Source organism: Hippopotamus amphibius, chromosome 2, assembly GCF_030028045.1.
Source record: "Hippopotamus amphibius kiboko isolate mHipAmp2 chromosome 2, mHipAmp2.hap2, whole genome shotgun sequence".
In the NCBI taxonomy this organism is placed as follows: Eukaryota; Metazoa; Chordata; class Mammalia; order Artiodactyla; family Hippopotamidae; genus Hippopotamus; species Hippopotamus amphibius.
Genome location: NC_080187.1, coordinates 175,790,130 through 175,805,026, shown reverse-complemented (window position 1 = coordinate 175,805,026; position 14,897 = coordinate 175,790,130). Strand labels below are relative to the sequence as shown.

The following is a 14,897-nucleotide window of genomic DNA, read 5'->3' as shown; positions in this document are numbered from 1 at the left end:
AGAAGTGTATTCATGACTGAAATAATGTATGGGAAATAAATAATTAAAAGATTGGTATTCAAATATACTAACTAAATGAGGAAAATATATTTTGGGGGATGAGAAACATAGTCAAGTATAATTAAATGTTTATTAAATTAAATGTAACTGTCCATTTTTTGTTATTAGGGAAAAGTTAATGTTAGTAAAATTTTTCAAATCTAAATAAAAATAATCTAAAAACAAATGATCAGTCATCTTGCTGGCATTCAGATTGAATGCTAGTTAATATTTTGCTGCCAATATCACTCACATACATACTCGTATACACAATCTGTCCAATATTTTACATTTATTACCAGTATTTCTCTGGTGAGTCAAAAGTTATGTATGTTAAACTTATAAAACAGCATTTAAATTTTAATTTCTATCTCAATATTAAAAACATAAAGTGCATTCACCTTCTCTTGAAAATTGTTTTATCATAATTATATTTCTTTACATTCTCTCATCAAGATTTACTTGAAATACTTTTAGTATTTAGATACAGATGGTTACCAAAACTTTTTTCCATTCTGTATTTACTTTTAAGAATCATTTTTGAAAAGCGCTTTCTTTAGAATGAACCGTGCTTTACCTTTTCCTGATACATTATTTGTGCCTTCTGCAAGTTAGAAAATAATGGCCAGTGACTCTCTGGTATACTTGCAATTACAAAACTCTTAGATTTGCCTCTGCCAACTGTCTCAAGAACAGTAGTACCTCATACTCTCAACAAGAATTTTCTTCATGTCACAAGGAGACCCTGGACCCATTACCTATCACTCCCTAATTTCCCCTCTCTGCAGTCCTTGAAAACCATTAACCTACTTTCTGTTTCTAGTCATTTGCCTATTCTGGAAATTTCATATACGTTGAATCATACAATATGTGACCTTTTGTGGCTGGCTTCTTTCAGTTAACATAATGTTTACAAGGTTCATTTTTGTTGCAGCATGTGTATTAGTATTTTATTCCTTTTTTTGGCTGAAAAACATCCCATGGTATGGATATATAATATCACATTTTGTTTATCTACTCAACAGTGGATGGACATTTGAGTTGTTTCCATTATTGGTTTATTATGAGTTATACATGAACAAGTGTTTTTGTGAATACATATTTTCACTTTTTTTAAGGTATATCCTCGGGGGTGGAATTGCTGGGTCATATGTTATCTCTATGTTTAACATTTTGAGGAACTGTCAGACTGTTCTCCAAAGTGGCTGTGCCATCTTATTATAGTAGCCTAGTATGCAATGTATGTGGACTGCAGTTTCTCTGTATCTTCACCAACACTTGTTTGCCATTTTTTTTTTTTTACACTTTAGCTATCCTTGTAGATATGAAGTGATATCTTATCGTGGTGTTCATTTGCATTATCCTAATGATTTACTTTTTCATGTGCTTATTGAACACTTGTGTGTCTTTGTTGAAGAAATACATATTCAAATCCTTGATGATTTTTAGTTGAGTTATTCGTCTTTTTACTGTTCAGTTATAGAGATCTTTATATATATTCTGGATACATGTAACATATATAATTTGCAAATAATTTCTCTCAATCTGTGGGCTCTCTTTTTACTTTCTTGGCTATGTCCTTTGAAGTTTTGAATTTTGATGAAGTCCAATTTTTACAACTTCTTTCTTTTGTTACCTTTGATATGGTGTCACCTCTGAGAAACCATTGCCTAACCCAAGGTCACAAAAATTACTACTATGTTTATTTATTTTGTTGTTGTTGTAGATGAATTTTCCAACTTTTGTATTCATTTGTTTATTTTAATAGGAATTTAAGACTTTAGTCTGAAATAAAAATTCCCCAAGCACTTTACAGCATATTTAAGTGCATCACAAATTCATAAGGCAATATGTATCAATCATTCATTTCTTGTTTTGCAGTCTTGATATTCCTGAGTAGGTTGTCTCATATCACACATTTTCAAGAGTAATCCATTTGATTCTGTCCCTGAGACTATCAAATCTTTAATCTTTTTAAAATAAATTATTCACATAATTTATGATTAAATAAGACCTCTCAGAGATATTTAAAGCATTTATTTAGGGGAGAAAAAAAGGAGAAATAAATTATTGATAAAAGGAAACAAGAAAATAGGAGAATTATGGAATATAGAGACTGAAATTAATGAAATTACTATAATGATTGTAGTATATAATATATAATAATAAAGTTCTTTTCTTTAAACATATTATAAAGGAAACAAGAAGTGTATAGAAAAAGGCTTAGTATGTCTAAACTATGCGTATCTTCAAAACTTTTGTTCACAGTTTTTTCTTTGTTTCTGTTTTTATATGTTGAATAATCTCCATATTGTCAAATACCACTGTGTGAACATAATATTAGTGAATTATCTTAACTGGTCATTTTTCTTCACATAACTATGGTTATAGGTGTTTTTTTGAATGTGTGATACATTGATCCAGTTAAAACGTTGTAATAGAGGCACTTTTGATGGTGGCCACATTGTAGCAAATACTGTACTTCTTACTGTATGAGAGGAAGGAATTAAAGCAGCTGGTCTACTACCCATTCACTCCCTTCAGCATGTGGGAATCCCTTGGAGGAAAGGAAAGAAGACATGGGAACCACACTAAATTCCTTACCAACTGGCCTCCAAGTAAATCAACTAAATATATATGCTTGAAAAAAACAGACTATATCTCTTAAATTCCCTTACCAGAACATTACTGATAAGGAACCACTCAGTCCTATAAAAAGAATCCGGTATTTATCTAGAGGCATGGCTCTCTAGAAAATATTATGTAAGATATACAACTCTTGGGAATGTAAAAAGGAAGTTTTCCAGGTGACTTGGAATCATCATATTGCATCTTAGTAAATAAATATTACCCTGAGAGGGCACAATCTTCTCCACTAGTGAAACTGTACCTGGTTCCATAGAAGCACAAAAGATCAGATTTACTAGACTATCTGTATGTGGAATCTACCCAAAAAAAGAAAAACAAGACAAAACAAAACAAAACAAAACAAAACAAAAAACATAGAAACCTCACAAAATTCATAGAAAAAAAGGATCAGACTTATGGTTACCAGAAATAGGGTGTTAGGAGGAGCAGGATTTGGAGGAAGGTGATCAAAAAGTACAACCTTCCAGTTTTAAGATAAGTAAGTACTAGGGATGTAATGTAAAACATAATAACTATAGTAAACAACTGGTGCCTGTTATATAGGAAAACTGTTAAAGCAGTAAATCCTGAGTTCTCATTACAAGAATTTTGTTTTTCTTTTCTTTTGACTGTATCTATATGAGATGATGGATGTTGACTAAACTTATTGTGATATTCATTTCATTGTATATGTAAATCAAACCATCATGCAGTGCAACCTAAACTTATATAGTGATGTACTTAGAAAGGAATGCTAAGAGGGCATTAAAGGACCTAAAAACTTTGGGGACTTAGGATATCAAGACAAGCCTTGAAAGAAGCTTAGATCTGCCCATTGCTCTGATCTACTTGTTCATCTATTAAAAAGATTCTCAATTGGATAAAGAGGTGGAGGTGATGAGAAACTGACTTCATACTGGACAAGTTTGCAATGAGGTCCACAAACTAGTGCACAGATTTACAAACCTCCTTGCGCCTGGCTACAGATTTCCATGTTTTCATGTTATAACCTGTTCCTCCTTGTCCCTCTATATTATAACAGGGGCAAACAATGGGAAAGAGGTTCGGGGAAAAAAGAAAAAATATATATTTGGCAAGCCTATACAGAAAACCATAAAACTTTATTGAGAGAAATTCAAGAAGTCATAAATAAATGGAGAGATATGCCAAGTCCATGGGTTGTAAAAGTAATTATTGTATAAAGGACAATAAATTTATCCATTCAAAGCAATCCCAATCAAAATTCCAGGAATAATTTTTGTGCAAATTGAAAAGTGGATCCCAAATTTATACAGAAATGCATTAAGCCAAGACTACCAAAAAAAAATTTAAAGAGAAATATATTAGGGCTTACCTTACCAGAAATCAAGACCTTAAATAACTATGATAATTTAGAGAGTGTGGGACTGGTGCAATAGGTACAAAAAGACAGATGGAATTAAATAGAGAGTCCAGAAAGCAATCCATGCATATATTAACACTTAAAATGACAAAAATATATACACTATGAAAACAGTATTTAAATGTTCAATAGTGCTATTATAACCTCTGTGTTACTCCTAAAGGAGGGAGGCCAGGATCACTCTCCTAGGGAGAAGATGATGAAAATATGACTACATAGCAGGGATGGACTCAAGGGGTTTTTTTCTACAAAAAAAAAAAGAAAAAAATCTAGGTTAAATGGATTTTCATGTGGAAAAATGAAATTTGATCTCTATTTTGTACCATACACAGAAGTTAAGCTTAGGATGATTGCAGATCTTAAATGTGAAATGTAAGATATTAAAGCTTCTAAAAAATAAAGTAGAATGTTTTCATGACTTCAAAACAGGCAAAAAAGAATTAACTCTAAAGAAACTTGATTGATAAAGTAGGCACATTAGAGAAGTATGAGAAGGATGGCTGTACCAAGGTTCATTGGCAGGGGAAAAAAATAAAGCCAGGAATTCAAAGAGGAACTCACATTGAGGGGAAGAACAATATGGCAAGCACACTTTAGACTCAACATAGGCACATAAATGTTTATAAGAGGTGGCTTTTTGAGCATTGCATATGTGAGACTGGCTCCTTGGATCCCAAACCAATCTAGTACTTTCTCAAAAGTGGCTGAGTAGGTGAGTGTGGAGAAAATACCTGTAACAGTGGAGCACAGGCATGAGGCACCACTTTGAAATCAATAGATTTGTACTAGCAAGATGACAATTTGTCACCCTTTTCTTATGTTAAATAAGTTTTATCTATTAAGCCAAAGTGATAATAGCCAAAGTAATTGGGCTAGTGGACATTGTAATGCTTTTTTTGTCCTATGCTTGGAAACAGGCTGATCACACAAATAACAAAAACAATCTTGAGAAAGAACAGAGCTGGAAGAATCCTTGACTTCACACTATACTACAAAGCTACAATAATCAAAATCGTATGGCACTGATAGAAAAACAGATATATAGGTCAATGGAACAGAAGAGAAAACCCAGAAATAAACCCACACACTTACAGTCAATTCATCTACAATAAAGGAGACAAAATTATAAAATAGAGAAAAGACAGTCTCTTCAATAAGTGGTGCTGAAAACAGGACAGCTACATGTGAAAGAGTGAAATTAGAACATTTTCTAACACCATTTACAAAAATAAACTCAAAGTGGATTAAAGACCTAAATCTAAGTCTGGAACCATAAAACTCCTAGAAGAAAACATAGGCAGAACACATTTTGACATAAATCATGGCAATATTTTTTTTATCTGTTTCCTAAAGCAAAGGAAACAAAAGCAAAAATAAACAAATGAAGCCTAACTGAACTTAAAAGCTTTATACAGCAAAGGAAACCACCAACAACACTAAAAGACAAGCTAGTGAGGGGGAGAAAATATTTGCAAGTGCTATAACCAATATGGGGTTAATATCCAAAATATACAAACAGCTTATACAACTCAATACCAAAAGTCAAACAACCCAATTAAAAACTTGAAGAACTGAATAGACATTTTTCCAAAGAAGACATACAAATGCAAACAGGCACATGAAGGTATGCTCAACATCACTAATCATCAGAGAAATGCAAATCAAAATGGCAATGAGGTATCACCTTGCAGCGGTCAGAATGGCCATCATCAAAAAAATCTACAAATAAAAAATGTTGGCGAGGATGTGGAGGAAAGGGAACACTAGCACACTATTAGTGGGAATATAAATTGGTGCAGCCACTATGGAAACCACTAGGTAGATTCCTCAAAAACTAAAAAAAGAACTACCATAGGATGCAGCAATTCCTCTCCTGGGTATATATCTAAAGAAAAAGAAAATGCTAATTAGAAAAGATACATGTTCCCTGATGTTCGTGGCAGAATTATTTCAACAGCCAAGATACGGAAAAAACTTGTGTCCATTAACAGATGAATGGATAAAGAAGATGTGACATAGATATATATATATATAAATATAGATATATATACAATGGAATATTACTCAGCTAAAAAAAAACCCACGAAATTGTGCCATTTGCAACAACATAGGAGGACCTATAAGGTATTATACATAGTGAATTAAGTCATACAAAGAAAGGCAAATACTGCATGTTATCACTTACATGTGGAATCTAAAAAATAAAAAAAATGAATAAATTAACAAAACAAACAGACTCACAGATATAGAGAACAAAATACTGGCTACTAGTGGTTAGAGAGAATGGGGAGAGAGGTATAAAAGGTACAAACTACTTTGCATAAAATAAATAAGCAACATGGATATATTGTACAGGACAAGGAAATATAGTCATTATTCTATAATTTTGAATGGAGCATAATTTATAAAAATATTGAATCACTATGTTGTACACCTGAAACTGACATGATATTGTAAACCAACTATATTTCAGCTTAAAAAAACAAAAAAATATAGACCACTTTCATATTATTAGATCCATCATACATAAAAGTAGTCATCTATAAAAGTTTCTAAATACTTAATCTTAACCTCTAATTTGTCACGAACAGGTAACAATTTGAGGATGGCATTGATCCACTAACCTCACTTGGAGTAGCACTATTCTATGTCACATTTCAAGCCATTTCTTCATGAGCTTTCTGAGAAGTCTCTCATAATGAGTTTTAACCTACATAGATCTCTCCCTCCCTCTGAATTCCTTTCCCATCTGTAAATATAGTATAATATTGTCAGGCACCTTGGAGTTGTCTTTTTTTTACTTTGGTGCACCAGGTGTTGATTTCACAAATAATAAAAGCCAGATAATAAAAAAGAAGAATTCCATGTATTCAACAAATATTTAATGAGAACAAATAAATGCAATGTATTTTTATCACCTTGATTAGTTCAAATTTGAATAATACCTGTTGTCAGCCTTCAAAGATATTACAATCTGGGACCGGAGAAAAGATAAGTATACAAACAAACATAACATAAAACAGCTTCTGAAAAGTATGATAAGAAAGATACAAAAATGGTGAAATAAAAATTCAAAGTTGGAAAGGGGGCTTTTTGTTAGGGGAATAAGGAGCAGCATTAGGGAAAATATCATTTGAACTGGATCTGGAAGGATAGATGGGGTTTTGCAGGTACAGATGGAGGTAACGAGGATTCCAAATAGAGAAAGTGACCACAAAGTGAATATGGGAAACTGAAAGTTAATCAGAGAATGAAATGCTGTCCACTTATTCTGAGAGAGGGAGTAGGGGAAGGTAAGACAGGAGAAGTAATTCGAAGTCAATTTATGGAGAACTTGGAAAATTTTGAATATGGAAACCACTGATGGATTTTAAGCACACAGGTAATAAGATCAAGGCTATTTTAGGGGTCTCTTAGGACTAAAGTAGTATCACTAAGAGAGGTAATAAAGGTCTAAGTACTCTTTTGCCTCCATAGTATTTCAGTGTAAGGAATTTGGTTTTAGATGTTCATTGGGAAACCACATGTTTCTCTGAAGTATTTCATTCAATTGACTTAAATATTGAAACTTCTCTCCCTTTTCTCTCATATCCAAAGCATTCTACCATTCTGTTCTTCTAAAAGCTATTTCTAAATTCTCCAAATTCTTAGCACCAATGTCCTATAGTTTCTATAGCTCAACATTCACCTCACTGGGTTCCCTGCACATCATCTTTGTATCCTCCAAAATATGCACAATAATATTTGAAATGTTCCTATCAGAACTTTTGGTGACATACTGTGTCTTATTGCTTCACAAACTATGTCTTCTGGAAACTTTTGGAATCCATATTTCAGATGGGCAAGTGATTTGTAAATACTGGTGCCTCAGAGAAGTTGTTACTACCTTTTACTGATCCCTCAGAGAAAGTGCAATAGTTTAACTTTTTAAAGAACCAGAGAACTTCCCTAATGCTACCAGGACAAGACTCAGGAGAACCTGTGATAAAGAAAGTACAATCTTAATTTTGTGCAGCATTAAACGCTTCATCCAGCTGGAGACAGAAGGATATGATTTATTACACAGGTCCTCAGAGATTTGGTCAATATCAAAGCCACAGTAGCTTTATCTTTCAAGCACAGCAGAGCATCCTGAGACCTCTGCGCCAATCCCCTTTCATACCGTAATCTCCTTATGCTGGTTTATTAATGCTCCTGATTTGGAGCAGTTTTTAAAGGATTCATATTCTAAAAGACACACAAACTTCTACCAAATCATGATAAAAGACTTTTCAGAGCCCTGGTGTGGAGAATAGGTGGGAAAAAAATTCCTTTTGAAAATTTTGTGTTTGTGCCCAAAATATAAGTCCTCACAACTCTTGGACTCACATGCCTGCAAATTGCCACACACAGAAAAAAATTTCAAGGAACTCAGATTACTGGCATCTTTTCCATGAGAATGTAGAAATTTACTTATGACAAAAGAAATCATATGACTTCTCTCGAACAGTGGAAATGTTTTACTTGAAACTAGCTTAGAAGTAAAATCAATCCCCCAAATTTGTGGAAAATAATAAAAATACTACAAAAAATAAAATCCCATACCTAGCTTTTTCTTCACACACTTCTGTTAAAAGATTAAGTGAAAACTTAAAGCCACTGATTTCTAGAGAAGACATTGCAACATTACAATCTTGAAAGTAGATGTAGGTAAGTAACATTATGATCGTATATTGTTTTGATACTTAAGCAGAAATGTAGAGATATTGGCTTTAAAATGATTACCACCAACTTACTGAAAAATATGTCCATCTCTTTTTCATATTTGAATAATATGTTAAGTAATATATTTAACTGAGATGTAAATCATAAAACCTTCTCTACTGAGTCTATTTCACCATAAGGTGGGTTTAGGATAAGAAACTAGTACATTTATTAAGTGATAACTTTGTGTTACATGCTATCCAAAACCTGTTATAGATCATCCCTGCCCTCAAAATAACAAGCTTACAAAAGGAGTTTAAAGTTCTCTAGTTCTATCACAGTAAGGGAGAGATTTAGAAGCAGGCAAAAGTTTGCTTCCGTGCTGCCAGCTACCTACTGTGCCCAGAACTCAGAGAATATAGCCAAGAACAAGTAGAACACATTCTCTTCCTAACTGATGACTCTTTTGAAAAATGAGTCCTCTCTTTATTCTTAAACAGGAACACATTTGAAGCTAGTGCTAACTGAAAAATACTTGTCTCATGACCTTGCAGCTTACCAACACAATGAATATCTCTGAGCCAGATTCCAGCTTAGCCTTTGTAAGAGAATTTATACTCCTAGGTTTTTCTTGTGAGTGGAAGATTCAGAGCCTCCTCTTCTCGCTCTTCCTTATAACATATGCTCTGACCATAACAGGGAATGGGGTTATTATTTGTGCTTTATGGTGTGACCAGAGACTCTACATTCCCATGTATGTGTTCCTGGGAATTTCTTATTTCTAGAGACCTGGTATATCTCTTCTACGGTCCCCAAGAGGTTGGTCAACTTCCTCTCAGATAAAAAGTCCATCTCCTTTGTTGGATGTTTCTTCCAATTTTATTTCTTTTTTTCTTTGGGAACAACTGAATGTTTACTTTTAGCTGTCATGGCCTTAGATCAGTACCTTGTTAATTGCCGTCCCTTGCACTACCCTAATGTCCTGACTGGACATCCTTGTACCAAACTAGTCCTTATCTGCTGGGCTTGTGGATTTCTGTGGTTCCTGATCCCCATTGTTCTCATCTCGCAGATGCCCTTCTGTGGTCCAAACATTATTGACCATGTTGTGTGTAACCCAGGGCCCCTATTTGCACTGGCATGTGTCTCTGCACCCCAAATCCAACTGCTTTGCTACACCCTAAGTTCATTGGTTGTCTTTGGTAACTTCCTCTTCATCCTTGGGTCCTACACTCTTGTGCTAATAGCTGTGTTGCGTATGCTTTCAGCCACTGGGAGACATAAGGCCTTCTCCACCTGCAGGTCTCATTTGGCTGTGGTATCACTGTTCTGTGGCTCTCTGATGGTCACGTACATGAGCCCAGGACTCGGACATTCTGCTGGGATGCAGAAAGTTGCAACTTTGTTCTATGCTATGGTGACCCCACTCTTCAACTCCCTCATCTATAGCCTCTGGAATTAGGAGATAAATGCAGCCCTGAGGAGAGTTCTGGGGAGTTTCAACATAAGGTAAGACATACTAGATGACCTGTCCATTTCAGGTCAGTATAGTCTAACAAAAACCAACCAGAATTATATCGTTATCAAGATCTTCAAATATAGGTCTAGTGATATTAACCTATCAGCCTGTGAAATTAAGCATCTGTGGGGCCACTTATAATCATACGGTCTTGAGATTATATAGAAAAATGGGAGTGCTGGATTCCTCTTTGGCACTTAGCCTGCATATTAAATAAGAAATGGACATATTTGGGTGTTTTTGGAGATAGTTCATATGATTAACCTGTGATAAAAATTCCTGTCTTCTATTTGATAATTTAGATTAATAGCTCCAGGATCCATAATATAATAATTTTGTTGCTTTGCTTGCTTAGTTTGCTTCTTGTAAATAAAAGAAGGATATATATTCTTCTCTGATTGTGGTTCCTGTCATATTTGACTTTATTATTTTTGTGACACTGTCATTCCTAGTAAATAAATCCTTAAAAAAATGATCCAAAATTGCTGTTGGGCAATAATAGTCAATGACATCCAGACATATGTTGTTCCCTTTCTAAGCCCCCAAAGGGCAGCTTCTCATTCCATTCACAACAGTACTGAGCAAAATATCCAGAAATACAGCATTCTGAGTACTAATAGTTTCACCAAAATGAAGTGTTGTTGGTGCTATTGGTCAGGCAATTGAGTTTTAGGTAATAGAACATCTCCTCCTAAAAACTGGAGAGAGAAATGGTCTTAGGGACAAATTACTTAAGTTCAAAAAAATAAATGACAGTTTATTGTTACTTGTTGCTGAAACAGTGTTAAGGAAACTTAATTATGGAAAAATGAAGGAAAAATTTTAAAGAAACAAATATCCAGAATTCAATCCTTGTAACACAACTATTTTCATTTGTATGTATGTTTTATTTAATATAATGTCACACTTGTTCCCATATTATAGCAAGTTTTCATAATTAATTTTTAGAAACTGTAATATTCCATTTTTATGTGGTGAAGTGAATATTTTCCTAGAAGGAGAATTGTCCTTCCCAGTAGCTTGATGATGACTTGTGAAGGATGTAAAACAAGAGACTAGAAGAAAAATGTATGTCACCACTGAACAATAATTATGCTTAACAGAATCATTACTCAGGGAATCAGACCCTTCTTCCATCAACTACCAATTCTTTCCTTGGACATTATTTACATTTTTTTTATTGCTAAAAACAGTACTCAATAAAATATTTATATATTTTATTTATGATATTTCCTTAACCTAAATTAGGACTTCTCACTTAATCCTAAAATAAAACTGCCCCAGAAAATCTAAGAGGTACGTAACATATGCATGTAACAATCTTCCCTGTAGGGCCTTATTTTACAAGTTTCCTGGAAAAGATGGCTTACTCAGTTTAAAAGATAGGAATAAATTGTAAGTTTTAAAACAGACATCCCAAGTAAGACAACTATTTGTCTTTTTTTTTTCATTTTAAAGCTTTTTATTGGAATATAATTGCTTTACATTGTTGTGCCAGTTTTTGCTGTACAACAACAATGAATCATTTGTAATTATACATGTATCCCCATATCCCCTCCCTTCCGTGACTCCCTCCCACCGTGCCTATCCCATAGCTCTAAGTTATCGCCCATCATCCAGTTTCATGCAGCAGTTTCCTACTAGCTATCTGTTTTACATTTGATAGTGCATATATGTCAATACTACTCTCTCACTTCATCCCAACTTCCCCTTTGCCCCCCACCCTGTGTCCTCAAGTCTGTTCTCTACAGCTGCATCTTTATTCTTGCCTTGTCACTAGGTTCATCAGTTCCATTTTTTTAGATTCCATATATATGCGATAGCATACAGTATTTGTTTTTCTCTTTCTGGCTTACTTCACTCTGTACAACAGACTCTAGGTCCATCCACCTCATTGCATATAACTCAATTTCATTCATTTTTATGGCTGAGGAATATTCCAGTATATATATGTGCCACATCTTCTTTATCCATTCATCTGTTGGTGGGCATTTAGGTTGCTTCCATGTCCTGGCTATTGTAAATAGTGCTGCAATAAACATTATGGTACATTTCTTTTTGGATTATGGTTTTCTCAGGGTATACACCCAGGAGTGGGATTGTTGGGTCATATGGTAGTTCCATTTTTAGTTTTTTAAGGAACCTCCATACTGTTTTCCATAGTGGCTATACCAATTTGCATTCCCAACAACAGTGCAGGAGAGTTCCCTTTTCTCCACAACCTCTCCAGCATTTATTGTTTCTAGATTTTTTGATGATGGCCATTCTAACTGGTGTGAGGTGATACCTCATTGTGGCTTTGACTTGCATTTCTCTAATGATTAGTGATGTTGAGCATCTTTTCATGTGTTTGTTAGCCATCTGCATGTCTTCTTTGGAGAAATGTCTATTTAGGTCTTCTGCCCATTTTTGGACAGAAATAGAAATGAAAAAGGAGAAGTAACAACTGACACCACAGAAATACAAAAGATCATGACAGACTACTACAAGCAACTATAAACCAATACATTGGACAACCTGGAAGAAATGGATAAATTCTTAGAAAAGTACAATCTTCCAAGATGGAACCAGAAAGAAATAGAAAATATGAACAGACCAATCACAAGTACGGAAATTGAGACTGTGATTAAAAATCTCCCAGCAAACAAAAGCCCAGGGCCAGATGGCTTCACAGGCAAATTCTATCAAACATTTAGAGAAGAGCTAACACCTATCCTTCTCAAACTCTTCCAAAATATAGCAGAAGGAGGAACATTCCCAAACTCATTCTATGAGGCCACCATTACCCTGATACCAAAACCAGACAAAGATTCCACAAAAAAAGAAAATTACAGACCAATATCACTGATGAATATAGATGCAAAAATCCTCAACAAAATACTAGTAAAGAATCCAACAGCACATTAAAAAGATCATACACCATGATCAAGTGGGGTTTATTCCTGGAATGCAAGGATTCTTCAATATACACAAATCAATCAATGTGATACATCATATTAACAAATGGAAGGAAAAAAACATATGATCATCTCAATAGATGTAGAAAAAGCTTTTGGCAAAATTCAACATCCATTTATGATAAAAACTCTCCAGAAAGTGGGCACAGAAGGACGTTACCTCAACATAATAAAAACCATATATGACAAACCAACAACCAACGTCATTCTAGATGGTGAAAAACTGAAAGAATTCCCTCTAAGGACAGGAACAAGACAGGGGTGCCGACTCTCACCACTATTATTCAACATAGTTTTAGAAGTGTTAGCCACAGCAATCAGAGAAGAAAAACAACTAAAAGGAATCCAAATTGGAAAAGACGAAGTATTTGTCTTTTGATTTGCAAAGTTGTCAAGCTCCTTGGTCAATCTTACTTTCAGAAGTCTGCCATATATCTCTCACTTATCTAGTCCATGGAAGAGGTTTTCTAATTCCTTACCTTTTTCCAAAGTACAAAACTTTTAAATTTCCTGAGATTGGATAAGCAAGGGGCTCAAGAAAAACAGGTTAACTACCTGTTGACTAGGCAGGAAATGTTACCACCATATTGTGAGACTCCCTACCTTGGGTTAATAAGTTAATATGTTTGTGCAACCACTGGTTTTCAGTGATCTCTTGTTACAACCCCAAACACTATGACCACTTCATGACCCTTCCATAGTATATAATATTACAACTTTTGTATGTGGCATTTTATCAAGGCTAAACTGCATCCTGAAGAGAGAGAGAGAGGTGGAGAGAGAAGGAGCATTAGGACTGGTGGTAAGAAGACAGTATTCTTTTTTTTTTTCTTTCTGAACATTTAAACTTTCAAAAGAACACAGCAAGGTGATATTTAAAAATTATTGTGCTGCTAAGTGGTTTTCTGGGGAGAAATGAAAATTAAAAAGTCAGTATTTTTTACCTTCAGGTATGTCATGGTGTTTTTTAACTGCCTTTAAACGCTTGCTGAGGTGAACAAACGTTGAATCTCCTTCAACTGCAACTAACTCTCTCACAAAGTCAAATTTACTTATAAAACAAAATTTATGTATGCTCAAGATTCCAGGAAAACCAAAGGCATGGGGTACATGGGAAAACAATGTTACAAGAAAGAGAAAGTGAATGTATCAGTTTAACAAGCTTTAGAAGTGCAAATTCTCCACTGATAGGTTTGCTCTGATTGACTACACTGAAAGGAATAATAATTAACTTTTTGAGCCACTTGTTTTCTGCCAGGCACTGTCCTAAGCCCTTTACATATGTGACTTTATTTAACTACTCATGACAACTCAAAGGGTTCAATTCAGTATTATTACATCTCCAATTTACTAAGGATGAAACAAGCACAAAGAGTAACTTATACAGTTAGAGAAGATATTTCATTTCAGGCAAGCAAACTACTGGACCCACAATTTTCTACTATGATAGAGGCGAAGGGCCAACACTCTGGAATCACATACATTGGTTTCAAATATAAGTACTATCACTGTGTGAGCTTCTGCAAATTATTTGGCCTTTCTTTTTTTGATGTTTTTAATCTATAAAATTGAGCTAAGGATAATACTTTCATCACAGAGTAGCTGTCACTAATAAATGAGGTTAATCAGAACAGCATTTTATACACAGTATTACATAAGTGATGTAAGT

At 34.3% G+C, this 14,897-nt stretch overlaps 1 pseudogene; it reads left to right on the top strand.

Annotated features, from left to right (window-relative positions):
- Positions 1 to 9,294: 9,294 nt before the first annotated feature.
- LOC130846030 (olfactory receptor 11H12-like) lies at positions 9,295 to 10,214 on the top strand (annotated as a pseudogene).
- The last annotated feature ends 4,683 nt before the right edge of the window (positions 10,215 to 14,897 follow it).